General features: G+C 37.0%; 1 long non-coding RNA gene across 1 annotated transcript in view; it reads right to left on the reverse strand.

The window, feature by feature from the left end:
- The window catches only part of LOC140498285 (uncharacterized), a 37,812-nt gene extending 20,628 nt beyond the window's left edge, over positions 1–17,184 (reverse strand). The window contains exon 1 of the long non-coding RNA XR_011965051.1: positions 17,018–17,184. This is a non-coding gene — a long non-coding RNA (uncharacterized lncRNA). The remainder of the gene's footprint in view (positions 1–17,017) is intronic.
- Between the last annotated feature and the right edge of the window lie 4,882 nt (positions 17,185–22,066).

Here is a 22,066-nt window from a genome sequence, read left to right on the forward strand (position 1 = left end):
GGTGGCATAGCAGAGAACCTAGCTTGGAGTCAGAAAATCAGAAGGACCTTAGTTCAAATCTAATCTGACCTCAGACACCAGTTATGTGACCCTAGGCAAGTCCCTTAACCCTGTTTGTTTTAGTTTCTCATCCACAAAATGAGTTGAAAAAGGAAATGACAACGCATTCCAGTATCTTAACCAAGAAAACCCCAAGTGGGATCATGAAGAGTCAGATACAACTGAACAGTAACAACTTCCTGATTCCAGACTCCATACTCTTCTTGTGCCATCTAGCTGCCTCTTTATTTTCATTTTGGGTTTTTTTTTCACTTAATAGTATTTTTTTCTAATTACATGTAAAAATAGTTTTCAACATTCATTTTTATAAGATGCTGATTTCCAAATTTTTTCTCCCTCCTTCCCCAAGACAGCATGCAATCTGATATAGGCTATACATGTACAATCATATTAAACATATTTCTACATTAGTAGTGTTGTGAAAAAAGAATCAGAAAAAAAGGGAAAAACCACGAGAAAGAAAAAAAGGAGAGAGAAAAGAATCTGCTTCGATCGGCATTCAGACTCCATAGTTCTTTCTCTGGATGTAGATGGCATTTTCCATCATGAGTCTTTGGGAATTGATTTAGATCATTGTATTGTTAAATAAAAATAAAATAAAAATCTGGTAATCTTTTCCAGAAGTTGACATAAAACCTGTTTTAATTTCTAACCTAAAATTTGGATATATAGGTCTTCTTAAAAGAACCTCTTCATCTTTCAATTCAATACAACAAATATTTATTGAGTCTAATATGTCCAAGACATAGGGTTTGTTTCAGCAAATAGAAAGAGATTAAATAAGCCATGAGGGAGCTTACAGTCAACATCATGTACACAGAAAGCACAAGCCAGGGAGTTGAGGGGGTAAGGGAAAGATCAGATAATGTACTATTTTGTGGAGGAAGAAAATACTAAGAAGCAAGAACTTCTCGGAAGAGATGAGCCCTGAGCTGAGCTTTGAGGGAAGAGGAGGATTCTGAAAGAAAACACTGAGCAAGCATGGCAATTACTAGGCTCTGGGGATGATTGAGTGGGTGTATAGAGGGGAAAGATGTCATGAAAAGTTGAGAGCAGTCTGGTCCATTTCACTGGAAGCTAAAGTACATGACAGGTGTTTGTGTGAAATAGAACTGGTTAGAGACAGATTATTGATCTTAAATGTGAGGCTAAGGGGATTATAGTCTATCCAAGAGGCAATAGAGAGCCAACGAAGATTTTTGAGCAAACAGTGATATGTACAAGCTGTGTGATGCAGTGGAGAGCAAGCCCTGGACCTGGAGCCAGGAAGACTTGTATTTGAATCCCATCTGAGTCACTTACTAGTTGTGAGACCCTGGACAAGTCACTTAACCTCTATTTCCTCATCTGCAAGATGAAGATAACATTAGCATCTAACCCCCAGTGTTGTTATTAGGATCAAAGGAAATCATGTTTGTAGAAAGTGCTTAGCATGATGCCTGGCACATAGTAGGTGCTATGTAAATGCTAGCTATTATTATTATTAGTTGTTGTACCATAGGTACATTATATTTTTATAGCTCTATAGAGGATGAATTAAATATATCATTTAAGAGTAGGAGGAAATTAGAACAGTTTAAGTGAGAGATAATTAATGCCTGAACTAAGATTGGGTCAGTGTTAACTGAGAAAAGGGGATAGCTGTCAACAAGTCTGGGCACCTGATTAGTCAGATATAGGAATGAGAGAGAGAGGAAAGGTGATTTAGGCTACCAACTTAAGCAAACTGAATTTTCAACAGAGAAAATCTGTAACATTTGTGACATATAAAAAGCTTGAGAGACAGTTTCTGAGTAACTAATCATCTTATTAATAATGCTGGCATATTATTAATAAAAGAATGGTCATTTGGCCATATCTTTGTAATGTTAATGAGAGTTAAAGATCTTCCCCACCCATTAATGGGTGGGGAATTAAACTCGATTAGGGGAGATTTTTTTTGTTGGAAGGCCCACATCTTTTGTTATTTTCTAATGAGGCACTAGTTCTCAAGGATTGTGATCCCCTCCAACTCTGAAAAGTGTGTATACGTATATATACATATATATGTCTGTACTCTGAAGTGAGGTTTTACTTTGGGGCTTAGTTTTTGGAAGAAGGTTCATGTGCCAGATGAGACTCTGTGAAACCAGTAAGGAGCCCCTGGCTTTGAAAACCTGGAGGTTGGTGCTTCTCTGTCTGTTCACTATGTATGTATTGCTTATGGTCAGACAGTTGGAAGCTCTGCCTATTGATCTTTATTTCTCTGTTTGTATTTTCTCTGAAGTTCAGGGTGCTGACTTTTTCCCCTGAGCTAAGTAAATGATCTATGTGCTTGATTAAAGTAGATTGTTGACCCCTCAAAAGTTTCTTTCCTTTTATAAAAGCAGATTTAAGAACCTGTACAGCAGGCCCTCTTCTGTATGTCGGGGTCCTTGCTGATATGATCTCTTAAACCAAAGATCCCACTCAACATGGAACCCACTCAACGCTTATATGCACTTGGAAGATTGGATGTTCCTGAGGGTTTAAATCAACTCTGATCAGTTAATAATTAATGAGAGAATGAATATTATGAGAGGTAGATCTATTCTAATGAAGGTCTGGGGTATGTGACTTTGATCACTCAGTTTTGGTCAGAAGATTATCTGTATCCATGTCACCAGTCTGACAAAAAGGAGAAGCCACTTTTTCCCAGACCTCTAAGTGTAAAACACAATGAACCAGAATCCATCAATTTACCCAACTTTTATCTTTTGAACAAATCTGAATTCTTCCTCTCAGTATCAGCCTTGCACTTCAAAGTCTCCCTGAGTAACCTACAAGAACTGATTTCTGAATGAGGAAGTAGAAAAGGGGAAAAATCTTGGTCCTAATTCAATAATCAGTTATTAAATACAAGAGAGAATTAATCCTTTCTCTCACTTCTTGATCAGAAAAGGGTGAGGAGAAGGGAGTGCCTCTCATTTTACAAAGCAAGAGGTTATTTACTTTCATGAAGTTATACCTGTCTTTTATGATCTTTGAGGCTATTGCTGCAAAAGTGTTTTAAAGGATTTTTCATTTTCACAACTTTAGGCAAAAATTTGGATATTACCTTGAGATAGTGGACCTGGGTTCAAATCTTGCCTTAGACATTTATTAGCTATGTGGCCTTGAACAAGCCATTTAACCTCAGCTTGAGTTTCCTCAACAGCTAGGTGGTACCATAGTGCATAGAGTGCTGGGCCTGGAGTCAGGAAGATTCATCTTCCAGAGTTCGGTTCTAGTCTCTGACATTTACTAGCTGTGCCACCCTGGACAAGTCACTTAACCCTGTTTGCCTCAGTTTCTTTATCTATAAAATGAGCTGGAGAGGGAAATGGCAAACGACTTTAGTATCTATGCCAAGAAAACTCCAAGGGGGGTCATGAAGAGTCAGATAGGACCGAACAACAACAATCTGCTCAGTGAGGAAGTTGGGCTTAGTTTCCTCTAAGGTCCTTTACTGCTCTAAACCAAAGTTCCAATGATATCATGACCTTGACACATCTCTGTAAGGTTAAATGAAGGAAAACTGAGGACTAGACCAGGTCCATGGAGTCCCTTTAGAAGCTCAGTCACTGAGCTAGAAATGAGTAGAAAGGATTTACAGCTGGAAGAGACCCTAGGGGTCATGGAATCTAACCCCCTTATTTGAGAGCTGTAGAAACAAAGAGCAGAAAGCTTAAGTAATTTTCCCAAACTTATACAGTATACTTACAGAACAAAAATTTGAACCTAGATGCTTTGGCTCCAAATTCACTATTCTTTCCTCTAATGTCAAATAGCTTCCTCCAATGCTTGCTCTAGGCCAGAGTTGTGCAATTTTATTAAAATTATTTGATTTTATGTGGTTTAGTTTTCATTTTTCATAAGGAAAATGAATAATACTTATCTCCTGTGGGATGGATATTTTCTAACAAATTTCCACCTGAAAAGCTTTTTAAAAATCCACAGGGATCGTAGACGAGGTGGCCTTGGGGCTGCTCATTTTTTGGTGCTAGACACATTTCCTCTTTCTAATTTTATTAGCAGAAACAGAAAGTTTGGAGACTGTAAACAGCCATTCCACTCAACCTTCTCTGTTTCATCTGACGGTTACAATTGATGGGCCATGGTTGCTAAGGTGAGAATAATGGGGCCCTTCTGATTTGGCCTATTGCATCATGATAGAGTAAGTGCTGTCTTGGGGTCATTGTTACTGTCAAATGACTCAGTATGACTAAATTACCAATGATTACTCCATATGATATATTCAAGGTCAGTGCATTTTTATTCCAATTCAAAAAGCTACATTTGACTCACATCATAATTTTCACAGTGGGCAAACAGCAGCCCAAGAATTTAAACTAATGGTCAGGATTTAGAATACATAGGTATTCTTAGAGCCTGCTGTTTTTTGAGGTGCCTGATGACCTTTCATTATATATTTCTTCTAGAGAGTCTGGGCTTGCATTCAGGGTAGTAGGGGGACAAGAGAAGAGTTATTTCCTTTCAGTGAAAAGTCCATTTTGACAACTATACTAAGCTACATTTGGGCACAACATAGAGTTATGAACTAAACTGGCTCTCATTGAATAAGAAGATATTTTACTTGAATACCCAAATAATGTGGATTAGGGTATGGATAATGATCATTGATAGGAATGCGTAGTTGCATGCTACAGGCCTTTGTACTTGGTCCTTTTCTTTTCTAATTAATTACAGTTTTATATTTTTTCAAAAATCTTTTCGAGTTTCAAATTTTCTCCCTCCCTCCATCACCACCCCCACCCCATGAGAAGGCAAGCAATATAATATTAATTTTACGTGTGAAATTATTGCAAAACCTATTTCCATATTAGTCACACAGCAAAAAAAAGACAAAAAAATTTGAAGGTGAAAAAAAGTATGCTTCAATCTGCACTCCAAGTTCCTCAGCCCTCTCCCTAGAGGTACATAGCATTTTTTTTCGCAAGTTCCTTGGAATTATATTGATCAATATTGATCAGAGTAGCTAAGTCTTTCACAGTTTGGGTCTTTTTCTTCATTAATGTTTTTCATCTTTTTTTAAAATTTTAGACTTGACTACTAAGATATATAAGAAAAGAAAAAGAAAATATTATAAACTTAAATATTAAACAAATATAAAATAAGAAAAGAAAAATATCATGTGCACAGCAGAACATAAAAGAGGATTCAAAATATAAAGCAATATATTTTCGTTTTAAGAAAACCTATATATTGTTTGTTTTGTTTTCTTGCTCATGGGTGCTCCCATTCATTCTACACAACATGACTAATGTGAAAGTATGTTTAGTAGGAATGTATATGTAGAACCTATATCAGATTGCATGCTGTCTTGTGGAGGGAGAGGAAAGGGAGGGGGAGAAAATTTAAAACTGTGGAAGTGAAATATTGAAAATTAAAAATAAATAAATTAACTTAAAAAAAACCAAATCTAAGTTCTGTGATTCCATGTACCTCTCTAAAAGCCATTGAACTATAAGCTCCTTGCCTTTCTTTGTATCCCTAGCACTTAGTCCAGTGCCTGGTATATAGTAGGCACTTAATAAATGCTAATAAATTGACTGAATGATTTTAAAAGCCTATATATTAAAAATTATGCATTGTATTGAAAGTTCTCCATCTTTGCTTCCTTGTAGGTTTCTTTTTCTCTGCTGTACACTTTTTACTTTGTCTTTCCTTCCATTCTCCCCCTTCCCCCAGGCTATAATTAAGTGTGGATATATTTATATAGAGATATTTATATATACATATACATATACACACATGCATATATATATGCATATATAAACATATACTTTCCCTAAGAGATTCTACTTCTTATCTTTGTTTTTTTTGTTTGTACATATCTCTTATTTCCTATCCCTCTTGACTCCTCTACTCTACTTCTACCAGCTACCTTGCCCTGCTATTACTTAACCTACCCCCCTCCAATGATCCCTCCCCTATGCTCCCATTCCCATTAATCTAAATACCCTTTCCCTGTAAAGATCTCTCCCTGCTCTTCATCTCCTTAGTATTTTGATTTTTTTTTACTTAGATGACTTTTATACCCTTCTAGATGTATATGTATTGTTCCCTCTTAAACCCATTCCTGATGAAAGTAGGTTTCCAGAACAACCCTCCTCCCCCATCTAATTACTTTGAATTGGTTTTTCATGTTGCACCTCATTTGTATGAGAATTACTCTTTTTAGCTATACCTGAACAGTTTCACTTTCTGAAGTCATATCATACTCAGGTCTACCCGAGTCTTTCTTATGAACTACTCAATTATTAATAACAATTTTAGACATATGCTTTACATTATGCATACATACAAGGTAAACAGTCTGTCCTTACTGAGTCCCTTGTAATTGGTCTTTGGTATGTACTTTATGTTTCTCTTGATTCTTGTATGCTTTATTAAGTTCATGTGTTTATTTTTTTAACAAAGTCCTGAAAATCTGACAATTCATTAAATATCCATTTTTTTTCATTCAGGATTATACTTAGCTTTTCTGGGTATGATATTTTCAGCCAGAGCCCCAGCTCCTTTGCTTGTTCATATATAATGTTGCAAGATCTGTGGTCTTTTAGTGTTGCCACTACCAGGTCTCATGTGAGGTTCTAACTGTAGCACCACCATGTGTAAATTGTTTTTTTTTTCTTGTTCTCCTAATACTTTATCCTTGAACTGGAGGTTTTGGAATTTGACTATAATATTCCTGTGGGTTTTCCTCATAGGATCTCTTTCAGATGGTGATCAGTGGATTTTTTTTCTTATTTTCACATTCCTCTCTTGTTTTAATGCTTCAGGACAATTTTCTTTAATTATTTCTTGTATCATTGTATCAAGATTCTTCTTTGATCATAGTTTTCAGGTAGTCTGATTATTCTTACGTTTTCTTGATCTGTTCTCCAGATCAGTTTTTTCTCTTGTGAGATGTTTTGCATTATCTTCTATTTTTTCATTCTTTACATTTTGTTTTATTATATTTTGGTATCTTACAACTTCATTGGTTTTCTCTTGCCCAATTCTGATTTTCAAGGAGTCATTTTTTTTCCATTAAGATTTTGGATCTCCTTTATAAATGGTTGGTTTTCTTTTCACAATCTTCTTGTTTTTCTTGGATTGTTCTTTTATTTTAGTTTTCTTCAGTCTCTCTCATTTGATTTTTAAAGTCTTTCGTAAGATCTTCAATGAATTCTTTTTAGATAGGTGACCATTTGACATCACTCTTTGGGGTAGTGGAAGGTTTCTTTGCTTCACTAGCCTGTTCTGAGGATGAACCCTGGTTTTCTCTATTCCCATCTTAACTCTCTTTCTCTGTTTCCTGTATGTTTTTTGTAATAGCTTAATTTTTAAAATCACCTCTAGTTCTGAGATATGGGAGGGGGGGGTGTCTCTGGCCTCAGATCCTCCTTCAGTTCTCTCTCTGACCTTGAATACAAACCAAGATCTCCAGCCTCCTGTTAGTGCCCACAGTCAGTGGAGTCCCTGGCCCGTTGCTTCTGTACTCACTGGATGTGCGCTTGTTCCTTCTAGCCCCTGCTTGTGTCTCTGCAGCGCAGGTGGGTCTGGCTGTTCCTTGTCAGCAGAGGTTCCCTGATTCTTCCCCACCTTTGATCCCAACTCCCCTCACTGTCGGGAGTAAAAGTTCCCTGTGACTGGGGCCACTAACCCCAGGGCTAGCTACTTGTTTAAGTTGTCCCTAGCTTGGAGGTCTTTACTCTTCACAGGAACCAAACCTCAGCCCAGGATTTTTCTTCAGATCTTCTCCAGTTGTTCCAGGAGGACTACTGCTTTGCTCCTTCTCTTGTTTATTCCCCTCCTCCCTATGTTTGCCTTGTGGTGCCGTTTTATCTCTTTTGTGGAGGAGAGGTTGGAATTTTCTGACCTATTCTGCCATCTTCCCAGAATCCTCTCCATCTTCATCAATGCTTTTGTCAACAATTTAGAGCAACTCAGTCCAAGTGATTAGCAATTGTTAAGCAACTAGGTGGTGCCACAGTGGATAGAGAGCTGTTCTTGGAGTCTGGAAGAGAGGAGTTCAAATGTGAACACACTTACTAGAGGTTTGTCAGTTTCTCTCTGCCTCAGTTTCCTCCTCTGTAAAATACTTAATAGCCATTTGTTCCTGGGTAAGTCTCTTTTTACCATGTTTGCCTCAGTTTCTTCATCTATGATGAACTGGAGAAGAAAATGGCAAACCATTTCAACATCTTTGCCAAGAAAATCCCAAAAGAGGTCACAACTTGACTGATAATATCTGAACAACAAACCTCTGAGGTCCTATCAAAGTCTTTGAATCTGTGATTCTTGTATTTTAAGCTATGGTCCAGAAATCCAAGCTTTGGTTCTTTTCCTAAGTGAATATTCACTCCCCACATCTGCCTTTCTCCTCTGCATACCTTTGAGGCCCCTTCCAATTCTATGATTCTATGATTCAGTGAAATGACTCAAGAAAGATATTTTTGAAAATCTCAGTTAAAACTGCTTTTCTTCTTAGAGATGGGACAGCTTTGTTGTCTTTATTATTGTTTTTAAGCTACATAAAAAGGTATACACCTGTCCAAATTCATTTACTTTGTGCTGTGTCATGGCTTTTATACACTTAATGATTGCCTCCTTATCAATATTTCTTTGTCAATATCATCTGTTCTAAATATCATCTGTTCTAATAACATTTTGCAGTTTACTATCAGGTAATACCCTATCTGGTTGCCAGCCTTCTGGCAAGGAATCTTTCTATGTTTAGTCAAGCTAAGATGCAGTCCGTTACCAGGTTCATACTCAAAGTTTCTCCAGTTTGGTCAGGACCTGAACTCCAGTGGTGTAGCAGAGAGGACTCCAAGGTCATTTCCACAGGACAATGAGGCATTAGTGGTACTTGAGTTGGATTTTAAAATATCATACTGAGAAAACAAATCTAACTTTAAAAGAAGAATTTTTTTTCTGGATCCAGGATTCAGTGGGACCCTAGCAAATGGGAGAGAAATCTGAAGTGCCAATAAGTGATGACTTTAAGACAGTGGAACAAATTGGAATTCCTTCTTCTTCAATGGGAGGAAATGGAATTCACTGCCCACCCCCCCCTCACAAGAGCAAGGAATTGGTCACAGATTGAATGAACTGCAGTGTGAAGACATAGGAAAAATCCTAGGGCTTAAATAGAATAGGACTAATCAAGATACTAAGGGGTCTAGTAAACGTCAGTTTCTTTTAAAAAAACAGGAAAGAAAGAAAAAAGGAAAAATAGAGCTCAGTAAAGCTCTCCCATTTAGACAAAGTCAGTAGGAGAAAATATGTAAGAAAATTAACTTTTCTTGGTACATAGTGCTGAGCTGGTTGTACATCAAAGGCCAAACATTACTATCAACCCTTCAATTTCCCCTTAGAATTTCCTTGAAATAGTAATGCATCATTCTCCCCATAGAAGGTCTTCCAAACCTTTCATTATCATATATTTAGAGCTGGAATGGACCTCAGAGGCCACTCATCTGATTTTATACTTGAGGCATCTGAGACCAGAGAAGTGAAGTGATTTGCTGAAATTGAACCCAGGCCTTCTGACTTTGCAATTAAGAGACCCCTGGAAACTTTGGAGGAAGAAATTTGAAACGAGTAATAAGGTAGTGGACTACATTACAGAGGACTGAGAAATGTATAGGAAGAGAGGAACTGGATTTAATATATAAGATAGAGAGAGAGAGAGACAGAAAGAAAAACAGACAGACAGACAGATAGATGGATAGATAGATATCTAAAGGTAGATAACTGGACCTTATCCAGAGCTAATGTTCTTTCCACTATGATACATTGTCTCCTCTTCAAAAGTCCCACACTTCCTCTGGTCACCCTTTCCACTGAGGGCTCTGATTCATACTTACTGAGAAAATAGATCAAAAGCTACAACTCTGTTATCTCCTCTTCTCTACATCTCCCAATCTCTTGACTTCATTTCCCCTTTTCTCTTTCTTGACTCTAGCCTCTAATGAATAAATGCCCCTCATCACTAAGGCTATGTAAATTTTTGATCCCTGTCTCCTCTATTCTCCAGCAGATTGCCCCCACTATTATCTAATCTTCAACCTACCTCCATCTTCTGGTTCTTTCCACGCTGCCTACCAACACTCCCAAATATCCACAATACTTAAAATCCTTACTAGACTTTACCATTTTCTGAAGCTATTGTCATATCTCTCATCCCTTTCATAGTCAAGTTTCTAGAAGCTCATTGCATTCATCACATTCACTTCCTTTCCTCCCACTCTTTTCTCAACCCTCTTCAACATGGCTGTCTTCCTCATCACTCATTTGAACCTGCTAGCTCCTAAGTTATCTATGGTCTCTTAATTCAAAAATCTGATGGCTTTTTCTTAATTTACATCCTTCTTGAAATTTCTGCCCTCCTTGACACTGCTATCTACCTTTTTCTCCTGGTTACTCTCTCATGTGATTTTATGGCACCATCTATGTTGAACTCCTCCTAGCTGTCTGTTTGTTCCTTTTCATTCTGCTTTGCTGCTTAAGTATCCTTATTACTCCTAACTGTGAATAGACTCCAAAGCTCTGATCTAGGACCTCTTCTCTTTTCTTTCAGACTTCTCTTTCTCTCTCTCTCTCTCTCTCTCTCTCTCTCTCTCTCTCTCTCTCTCTCTCTCTCTCTTCCCCCCCGCCTCTCTTTCATTAGCTTCCGTAAGTATAATTAAAATGTCTCCAATGATGGTCCATGTATCCAGTCACAGCATTTCTCCTGAGCTTCAAGTTCAACTGCCTATTAGAATTTGCAGATAGTATGTCCCATAAGCATTTGAAATTCAACATATCCAAAATACAAGTCATGATATTTTCTGCTAAATACACTCTTATTCTGAACTTCTCTTTCAAGAGACTATTTTCCTTCCTGTCATTCAGGTTCTAAAATCTGTATTATCTTAGACTCCATATTCCACTTTACCCTATATACCAACTAGTAGCCAAATCTTATCGTTTCTATGTCCATGGCATATTCTATATGTTCCCTTATCTCACCTCTGTCACTATCCTTGTTCAGTTCCCCATTACCTCTCTCCTGGATTATTCCAATAGCTTCTTTAATTGACTTCCTGACTCATTTCCCTGCTATAAGCCATACAATCACTAAAGTGATTTTCCTAAAGTTCAAGTCTGACCATGTCACTCCCTTAGCTAAATAAATTCCAGTGGTTCCCTATCAAATACATACTCCTATATTTGGCTTTTAAAGCCTTTCACAATCTGTCCCAAACTTACTTTTCTATATTTGTCATATATTATTAGCCTCCCATACCCTTCATTCCATTTGGACTTGTCTTCTTGCTGTCACACAATATGATACTCTATCTTCCATTAACATGCCTTTACCCTGGTTGTCCCCCATGTCTGAAATGTATGCCCTCTTCACTACTGCTCCTCAGATTTTTTTTCTCTTACAACTCAACTTAAATGCCACTTTCTTATGAAGTCTCTCCTGATATCCCCAACCACTAGAACTTCCTACCAAGTTTCCTTCTATTTCTTTTACATGTATTCTGGAAGCTATTTGTATCACTAGACAGCACAATGGACAGAATGTTGGACTTTGATTCTGGAAGACCTGAATTCAAATCTCATCTCTGATAAGTATTAGCTATGTGGTCCTGGGCAAGTTCTACCAATTCTGACTCAGTTTCTTCATCTGTAAAACTGGGATTATAATAGAACCTACTTCATAGGGATATTGGAGGGATCAGATGAGGTTTTATATCTATCTATCTATACATATACTCATATATATGCATATATACACATGTATACCTACATACCCAGATTGAGGGTAACTGGCAGGCTTCAAACCCATCATTGAGCTACAGGGGATGTCTACCCAAACATGAAAACTTCTCCCAGTGGAATGAGTGAATGAGATCAATTTGTTCCAGTGGCCATGAAGGCAACTAAAGCAAGTGCTAAAGCAAGGGGGCACTTAGAGCTTGGTTAGACATCGAAGATTCCACAGTCATCCACTGCATCCTGAGCCATCGACAGTAGTCTTGACTTTGTCACTGGCCTTCAATGACTCTGAAAGAAAATGTGAAGATGACGACTTTGTGTAACTCACTTCGATCCAATTCACACACCAGTCAAGATATCATCCATGATATCATGGGTCCTCTTCGAAAACAAAGGACAACAATGATGGACAATACAATGTTCACAAACCTGGATTATCCACATGCTAACTGTTATCATTTGTACATATTGTCTCACTGATAGAATGTAAACTCCTTGAAAGAAGGGACTGTTCCATTTTTGTCTTAGTATTTCCAGAACCTAGTGGAGTGTTAATTAGCACATAACAAGAAGCTAAACAATTGAGAAAACCTAGTAATTTGTCAGCAAAATTTTGTAGCTGAGAAAGAGAAAGTCAAACATGTGCCTGTGGTTGACTCAGAATGATTTGATTCACCACATCTAAAGGTAAAAGAAATCTAGTTCATCTAGTCTGACCCTCCCCCCTCATTTTTCAAGTGAGGAAATGGAGGCATAGCAGTTAAAGAGTCTTGTTTGAGACACCTTATATAGGCAGTAATGCGTCAGACCTAGGACTTGAACTCATGTGATCTAACTTCAAACCCAGAATCTAAAAACCATAGAAATTTACACTTAAAAGGGGCCTCAGTGGCTCTCTACTATAACGCACACCCTAAAGCAGTGGTGTCAAACATGCTGAGGGCCGGTGCAGCCCCCAACACTACAGAATACAGTCAGTACTCAATTAAAATATAATTGGGAAATATTTAACAAAATAAATAAAAGTGCAGTAAAACATAGATAAAGTTAATGTGTGATTTTCTAAGTCAATATCTGGCCTGCTGGATCCAAATGTACAATTTAGCAACCCTTCCACCATTTCTATTTGAGTCTTTTTATTTTTCAATTATAGAATAAAATAATCATTTCAATACCATAGTATAATGAAAAACTCATTGCACATGAAAATGCAAATCTGTTATATATAACTTGTAATTCCTTTTAAGTGTATAATAAAGTTATCATATAAATTTATTTTTTATTCTTTCCCTCTCCTCACCCCATCTTAGAGATGGTCACCATTAGACACAAACACATATGTGTGTATGCATATATATATATAAAATATATATGTAAAATAATTTTATATGTACTTCTATTAATGAGTTCTTTCATTAGATACACGTAGTATGTTCCTTCACATGTCTTTTGTAGTTAATTTAGGTATTTGTAACAGTCAAAATGCCTTAGTCATTCAAAGTCGTTCTTAAAATACTATTACTGTTAATGTATACAATGTGAAGGGTGAATGGTTCTAAATATCTACTTGAGTTTTATACTGCTGCCCTAAATAAATTCCCATTATAACATATCTAATCTGTTTTTGGTTATCTATTTTCTGCATGAAGACTTCCAAAGAGGAAACTCTACTAAATCATGCTTCCTGTTATGTTTTAAGGTTGTATTACATGATCTTTTACTACCTCCAACAATCCCTTATCATGATATTGAAGTGACTGTAGGTTCTTGAAGGGCACCCAATCATAGTATAAGGTCTGGCAGTACTGGAAAGGCCTTATAATATCAGCAGTACACAATGTTTGCTTTCTGAGAATGAGCCTCGCTAAGAATCAGAAGGATCATCCCCAGTAGGCTACCACTTGGTGCTGAATGCTTTAACCGTGGCAAACCCATGGAACAAAGATGAGTACAAAATGTCCTCTCTGATCACCTCACACTGCTAACTATTCACAAAAAGACAAACATCGCAATAATTTTACCTTACCATACCAGTTGTGGAAGATGAGAAGGTACTGATTACACTTTCTAAATTAAATGAATATATCCTTGGATATACAGTGACTTCAATGTACAATAGAGTGTAGAGGGGAATGGTGGAAAATATGGTAGAAAAAATAGTTCTGGGGAAAGGAATGTGAAAAGACAAAAGCTTATAGATTCATGTCTATACATCATAGATGCTTTCTTCAACAAAACAAAATATAGAGGCATTAGAGCACCAGTTAATATCACTTAAAAAGAGTGAAAATAATGCAATTGACTCAAAATTAATCATTACTTATATATGAATCATTCCTGAACCAGCTCTCTTACAAGGCAGACCCAGTAACTTTTTGGAGCAAAGATCAAACTTTGAAGGAAAAAACACACCTAGAAGAAAGAATAAAAGTGAAAAAACATAAATGATACAAAACTTTAACCTGATCTACTTAGACAAGTTATTGATACTTTAAAATAAGGAATGTAGTAGATAAGGAATCAATATCACATGGAAATTTAGCTAATACAAATCAATTTCTGTAGCAAGAAGACCAAAAGAATCCAGAAGCTGCCTCAGCCAACAAACAATCAATCTTCTTTCTGAGCACTGAGATATGGCATCCAAGTGAAGTATGCATTAAGAATATGCACTGCTTTAAAAAAAAATTTGATAGACAAAGATGAGGAAAGATTGCCACCAGCATCATCTTATATAAAAGTTAGAAGCAGTAGAAGAAAGATAATTGATCATAGGCCCCACTAAGTTAGTCATCCCAACAGGACTTATGGATGAAACTGTAAGAACTATAAGGGCAGCTAGGTGGTGTAGTGGATAGTGCACTGGAGTTGGGAAGACTCATTTTCCTGAGTTCAAATCTGGTCTTAGACACTCACTAGTTGTATGGGCCTGCACAAATCACATAACTGTGTTTTCCTCAGTTTCCTCATCTGTAAAATGAGCTGGAGTAGGAAATGGCAAACCGCTCCAAGTTTGGTTATCTTTGCCAAGAAAACCCCAAATGGGATCATGAAGAATCAGTCTATTCAATTGTGTCCAGCTTTTTGAAATGTCTTTGAAACATCCAACTTAACATGTTAAATAGGCAATTAGTGATGTAGGACTGAATCTGAGAGAGATAACCTGGAGTGAGATATAATGATCTGGGAGTAATCAGCATAAATATAATAATTAAACTCATGGGACCTGATGAGGTCACTAAGGGACAGAGTGCAGAGAGAGAAGAATAGGGAGCCTTGGGGGGAAACCACAATTAGTATCACACGATCTGTATAATGAACCAACAAAAGAATCTCAGCATTGGGCCTAAATTCAGGAAGACCTAAGCTCTTACTAGCTCTGTAACTTGGGGCACATCGTGTAATATCTGTTTGTCTCAGTTTCCTCAACTTTAAATTGGGGACAATAACAACGCTTTCCTTACAGGGTCGTTGTAAGAATCAATGAGATAATATTTGTAAAGCACTTAGCACGTGCCTTGCATGTAGGAGGCCCTATATACATGCTTATTCCCTTTGCCTCCCTAAATGTCAAAGGCAACTTGGTGACACAATATATAGAGTGCTGGGCCTGGAGTCAGGAAAATCTGAGTTCAAATTCTGCCTCATTCATTCACTAGGTATATGACTCTGGGCAAGCCGCTTAACCTCTGTTTCCCCGACTGCAAAACAGAAGTAACAAAGAACATCTAGTTCCCACAGTTGTGAGGATCACGTGAGATATTTGGAAGCTCGTTTGTATAATATTGGTCAGCACAGTGTCTTATGCATACTGGGTGCTTCATCAATACTTTTCTTCCTTCCTTCTTTTGGGATAACATGACTTAATTGGATATTTTGCCAAGGTTTCTTTAAAATGATTTCCTCATTCAAGGCAAGTTGATAAACACGGCTTCTCTCTGAATTATGAGATGCTGCTACCCGTAATTGTCTTTTATCCTTCTTCATAAGATTTTACAAATAAGTTGATATTCAGTTCTGGCAATGTCTTTACCAGCCATCTTTCTCTATTTGGCAAGTAGGTCAGATGTTTTCTCACTAATATGAATTTATGGTTTTTTGGTCTCCTTGTTGTGGTACTTAATATATATTAGCTAATAGCCTGTATAAAGTTGTTATAATCTATATTAATGTCATGTCTATTCCCTTTTTTTATTTTCAATTGTCAGTTACAGGATTCAGCTGTTTCACTTGTACACCTTACTTTTTCTCATTATTGTTATCATTCTTACTTTTAACTAATTTTGATTTTCCTCTATAAATAGAATATCTTCCTGAAAGATAGCTTCTTCAGCAATAATTTTAACATCAGTAACAAGCCTTTTTTTCTTTCAGTTAAAATATAATTTATTTCATTTCTTAAAATATTATTTGGTGCTTGCTACATATAGAATTTGCCAATTCTTCTCTCCAAAAAACTCTATTTGTAATACAAAAATGTGAAGCTTTCAGAGAATCTGCAAATATCTGGTCTCTTCTTCCTTCTTTCTGAACCATGCTTTCCCATATATTTCTCCCTATCCTCAAATTATCCCACTTTGGCAATGAAATAACCAGGTATCAGTATGTTATTATAATTTGGAGGGTTTTTATCACATCAGAGTGTGTGAGTAAAGATGGAACAAGAGAAAATTAAAATGCCTGAAAAACCTACTGATTCATTTCTCTCAGGACACTGACAGTTATGCCTTAAATACGTGTTTGTCATAATAGGATAATCTATTGAGCAATGACATTTTTGTTAGTTACCTTCCCATCATGAGTTTTTCTCACCTGTATAATTTTCTCCATCACTTTTTCTGGCTTCTATGTGTAGTGAGGGATTGATCAGCAGATTCTCTGATTAGTCTTCTACCACTTGTTTATTTCAATTTTCGTAATCATCATAATAGAAGAACCTTGTAGGGCTTTCTTATAAATACCTCCAAAATTAAACCATTCAACAAACCAATACCAAAGTATTTATAAGTTTTTGAAACAGTAAAATGATTCATCCTCCAAATATGTATATACTGGTATTCTTAGCAGTATTTTTTATTTAAAGCCAATATTTCTCCACTATAGTGCTATTTCAAATTCTAATCTTAGTGAAGGGGCAACCCTGGGTTCTTGCAATGATATACCAAAAACCATAACATACCTTATTAGTTGGAAAAGCTGAAATGTCCTGGCAGTAGCTTATATGTCAGTGACCCAAGGAACAGTCTTGATAACTCCTTAGAGCAGCTCATTACCAAGTTGGTTGCCGGTGGATGAATTTTTCAGCTGTAGTAACTCTTAAAGACTAAGGCAGAGAAGTACTGTGATCTGCATCAGTTCAAGGAGTAATCACACATGAGATCACAAACACTTGAGTTATTGAAATAAAAGTATAATTGTAGGCAGACCCCTTGGTCAATGCTTCGATCCTCTCCCTCTGCCTGAACCCTGGGAGATGAATAAAACCCTGAGGGTCTCATTTTCTATGAAAGTTGTGCCACTTCTGATCTGAAGAGTGTTCCCTATTACTGGAGGCCATAGATCTGCCTCTGATATGTGCATGAGAAGATTTCTTGGACAATTGGAGATGAAGATACAGCTCTTGGGGCTTTTATTTTCTTTCAGGACAAGAACAGAGAACTCCATCCTAGAGCAGGGATATTTGGAATGTCCTAAATCTTCCACACCTCCTCCCCTCCACCTCAGCCCTCCCTGCCCCACCCCCACACTCGCTGAAAATAAAAGGCAATGTATTATGGTGACCACCAAAGGTAATACTTACCCTTCTGAAAAACTGCCCAATTATTATTTTGGACCTTGACTTTATCTTGCCACCCTCAATTTATTCAATTTCCCACCCACCCTGATGTATTTGTTTTTCTTGATCTCATTAAAGGGGCCATGCCCTGACTACTTCTTAAACAGGCCTATTCAACGAATGGGTGTTGCACTCTAAGCTAGTACCTGCAAAGACTTTGGTCTAAAGGGCCCAAGGCCTCCCTCCCAGTGCATCCTGGGCCATTTCCAGTCATCCTGAGGAATATCAGGTCACTGGATTCAGATGGCTCTGGAGAAGTGAGGCTGGTGACCTGCACAGCCCTCCCTCACTCCCAACAAAGTCAAGAGCAAGTCATGTCATTATTTCTCTGATGGCATGGTCTTCTTCAGCAACAAAGGATAAGCACGTCGATGGTTTTTTAAACTCAAGTATTCATCTCTTTCTCATGTTCCCCAGCTTTGATTTTCACTTGGCTTATTACCCTTTTAAAAGAGTGAAAAGTTTCTACCCCCTCTTCATCCTATCCTAGTCCTTGCTGTGGTCTCAGCTCTCTGTCTGTCCCTGTCTAATTAATTACTTCTCACTTCACATCTCTGCCATATCCTTAAATACTCCTAACCTACCAGTTTGAGAGCCTATTGTTCCTAGGCCAAGAATTCACCTTTTGATTAAATTTGATTAAACCAATCCATCTTATTACAATAGGGCCTGAGGATTTAGAGTTCATGGAAACCCTAATTATTTGCCAAAAACCTTCATTTTTTTAAAAGCACCTGAGGACCCTAGAGATCAAGTTACTTATCCAAGGTCCCCGTAAAACTGGGAACCCAAACACAATTGACTTCCCTCTCATAGGCAGAGATAATTTTAAATATTCTCTTTTCTTACATTTTAAGACGACAATTTGCATTATGTTGTATTTTACAATTTATAAAGGGATTTCTTCAGAATAGCCCCATGAGGTACAGAGCACAAATATTATTCTTATTTAACTGATGAGGAAATTGAAGGTTAGAAAGGTAAAGCAAATTATTTGGGAATCACACAACTGTTAAATATGTGCCTTAAGAAACTAGACCAGGGCCAGGACTCTTTCCACTATATAATGCTGAATACTGTCTAAACCGTAGAGTATTACGTATGCACGCGTTGTTCTTTTGTGTGAAGTTTCCTAGTGGTTCATCTTGCTGTTATAACAAGTAAAGATGGCCCTAATTGCAATGATCACTCACATATCTCCTGGTATTTTTTAACACATGTAGTTTATTCTTGCTTCTTGATTACTTGTGTTCTCTAGATTATTTTCTGCAACTCTCTTCTTCCATGCAAATTCTATTTTATTGGAGACCTCAATGTCTACTTGCCAGCCTATTAAAATCATCTATCTAAATGAATTACAATTTGGCTCTCACTTGGCTTATTACCCTTCTTTGGTAAGAAGGTTCTACCCCTATCTTCATCCCACCCTACTAGAGATTGACCTCAGTATTTTTGCCTTTGTCCATTTCTAATCATTCAACCCTCCCCTCACATTTGTCATCTTCTCAGATATCCCTAACTAAATTGTACCAATTTAACTTTACCAACGTTCTCAAGTCCTGGATCTCACATGTATTAAGCAATCACCCCAATTTGTCTTTCCTAGGATCATAAAATTTAGAGTTTGAAGAAAATCTATGGCTCAAACACCTCATTTTGCAAATAAGAAAATAGCCCTTTATGGAAGACAGTCACAAATACAAAACAGATATAAAACATCTGATCAAAACCTAGTTTCCCAAAAGATACCCACAACCTTAAACTAAAACACATATTCACCTCTTGCTGATTTTGGAATGTTGAGAAACTAGAGCCTCACTTCCTCAAAATCACCTTCTTTATTTTGTACATCTTCCTAATATAGATCTTGAGCTAGTAGCAACCCAGTTCAAATGACCTGTTTCTTTTATAATAAGCTTATATTTGTCTCATGGACATAGTTGCATTTGAAATAGACTTTGGTTTATAAATGTTCTCAATAGGTGTTGGTAGTTTTATACAAGACTAAATGACTCTTTTGAGATCAGCACACCACTTCCTTTTGCATTGTACCAGGTGGTCAATCTGCCATTTTCTTCAGTATGCCATTGAGTAGATTTGTTGTTGTTCAGTTGTTTTCCAGTTGTGTCCAACTCTTTGTGACCCCACTTGGGGTTTTCTTGGCAAAGATACTGGGGTAATCTGCCATTTTTTTTCTCCAGTTCATTTTACAGATAAGGAAACTAAGGCAAACAGGGTTAAGTAACTTGTTCAGAGTCACACAGTTAGAAAGCATTTGCAGCCAGATTTGAACTCACTTCCATTTCCTGATTACTTCTGAGTTCCAGCTGAAGTCTTACCATCTACAGGAAGCTTTTCCTGGTTCTCCTCAATGCTAGTGTCTTCCCTGTGTCAATTCCCTGTAATTTGTGTTTTTTCATATTGTTTCTCTGAGCTCTTTGATGACAGGGACCATTTCCCTCTCCCCCCAACCCCACATTTCTTAGCATCCTCAGCGCTCAGAACGGTACCCTGATATGCAGTAAGGTACAAAAGGTATATTGAATAGAGTGCCAAACCTGGCATCAGGAAAGCCTAAGTTCAAATCTGGCTTCAGACGCCTACTAGCTTTGTGACCCTGGGCAAGTTATTTAACCCTGTTTGCCTCAGTTTCCTCACTTGTAAAATGAGTGAGAGAAGGAAATGGCAAACTACTCCAGTATCTTTGCCAAGAAAACCCCTAAAAGGGGTCACGAAGAGGTAGATACAACTGAAAATGACTGAACAGCAAAATTACTTAATAAATGCTTGTTGATTTGATTTAACTTTTAGCTGTGTGAGCTGGGTAAGTTAACACTTTTGAGCCTCATTTCTCCTTTCTGTAAAGTTACCTATAGCACATGGTTGTTCTTCATCTCAAATTAATTAATTAATACAAAGAAGCTATGCAAATTTTAAATGCCATGTAAATATATTCTATTATAAATTTAGCACTATACCAATAAATTACCAAAGGATATTTTATTAAATTATACAACATAAGAGAGAGGCAAGAGGGCATAATCAATTGAAAACTGGATGTGGAGTCAAGAAGACTTTAGTTCAAGGTTTATCATGTATGCTATTTGTGTCAGCCTGGGCAAGACCTTTTAGTGCTAGACTAAGATAAGAAATTTAAGAGCAGGTGTCAATCTGCTCTGGGAGAAGAAGCTCCCCCCTTGAAAGTTCCCTCTCATGAAATCACAGGTCCAGTCCAAAACCAAAACTAAAATAACAAAATTCATTTGAATTACTAATAGGTCAAGGATTCGGGTAATATAATTTGGTCTCAAACTCTATACAAAGTGGTAATTATCAAAACTACATGATACTAGATTAAAAAATAGAAAAGGAAATCAGTAGGATAGACTAGATAAACAAGACCTAGAAACAAATGTGCGTAGCAGTTTGGTGATTATTAAATCTATGAATGCAATGGAATGGCACTGTGCCATAAGGAATAAAAAATATGACTAATTCAGCATATCATGGAAAGGCTTGTCCGAAGTGATGCTAAGTGAAGAAAACAGAGACAAAAATGTACAGACAATGGCTGCAGCTATATAAGTAAAGACCACACTAAGAGACAACAAAATTTAGCTTAAATACAATGGGCGGTGATGTCACCATATTGTGAAAGTGTAAACCCATATCCTTCCTTTTTCTTAACAGTTGGCAAATCATAAATGTAGAAAGTCCAAAGCTTGAAATGACTGTTTTCTTGTAAGGAACTCTGTAGGGAAAGCATATGGATCTGTCAGGAAGTGTCTATTGGGTCAAAATAAAATGTATCGACAAAAATTTTGAAAGATTCAGCCTAAGTCCCATCCAATAAGCTAACTTCCTTTATTTAAGTGATTAGTTTGGAAGTCATAATATCTTTGAGGCTCAACTTTCTTGGTTGTGAAAAGGAAATAATAATATTTCCATTATTTCTCTCACAAGATTGTTTTGAGGAACCTAATTTTTAAACTGAAGCATTATATAGATATGAACTGCTGATGTTATTTCTATTGTTAGCTACTCATCAAATCTCCAGCCTTGAGGAAAAGAACTTAATGGAAAATGAAGGGATTGAATTAGATAACCTTTAAAATCCCTTCCAGCTATGATCTTATGAACTCAGTCTTCCAGAGGAGAATCCATTCAATATCAAAATCCATTAGACTATGCCTCAGAATAAGTTTCCAAGTCTTTCTAACTCAAAACTCAGTCAAAATCAAATTGTAAGCATTGTGATTTCTGATAATTTTTCCCCAGGTAAAATTCTTAGAAGAGCTCATTTAGTGAATTACATATTAAAGTCAAAACTATTATGTTGCATTCCAGGAAGATACCTTAGCATCCATTTATTCCTCTAAGTTGTGTAATCAT

This window comes from Notamacropus eugenii, chromosome 4 (assembly GCF_028372415.1).
Source record: "Notamacropus eugenii isolate mMacEug1 chromosome 4, mMacEug1.pri_v2, whole genome shotgun sequence".
NCBI lineage: Eukaryota > Metazoa > Chordata > Mammalia > Diprotodontia > Macropodidae > Notamacropus > Notamacropus eugenii.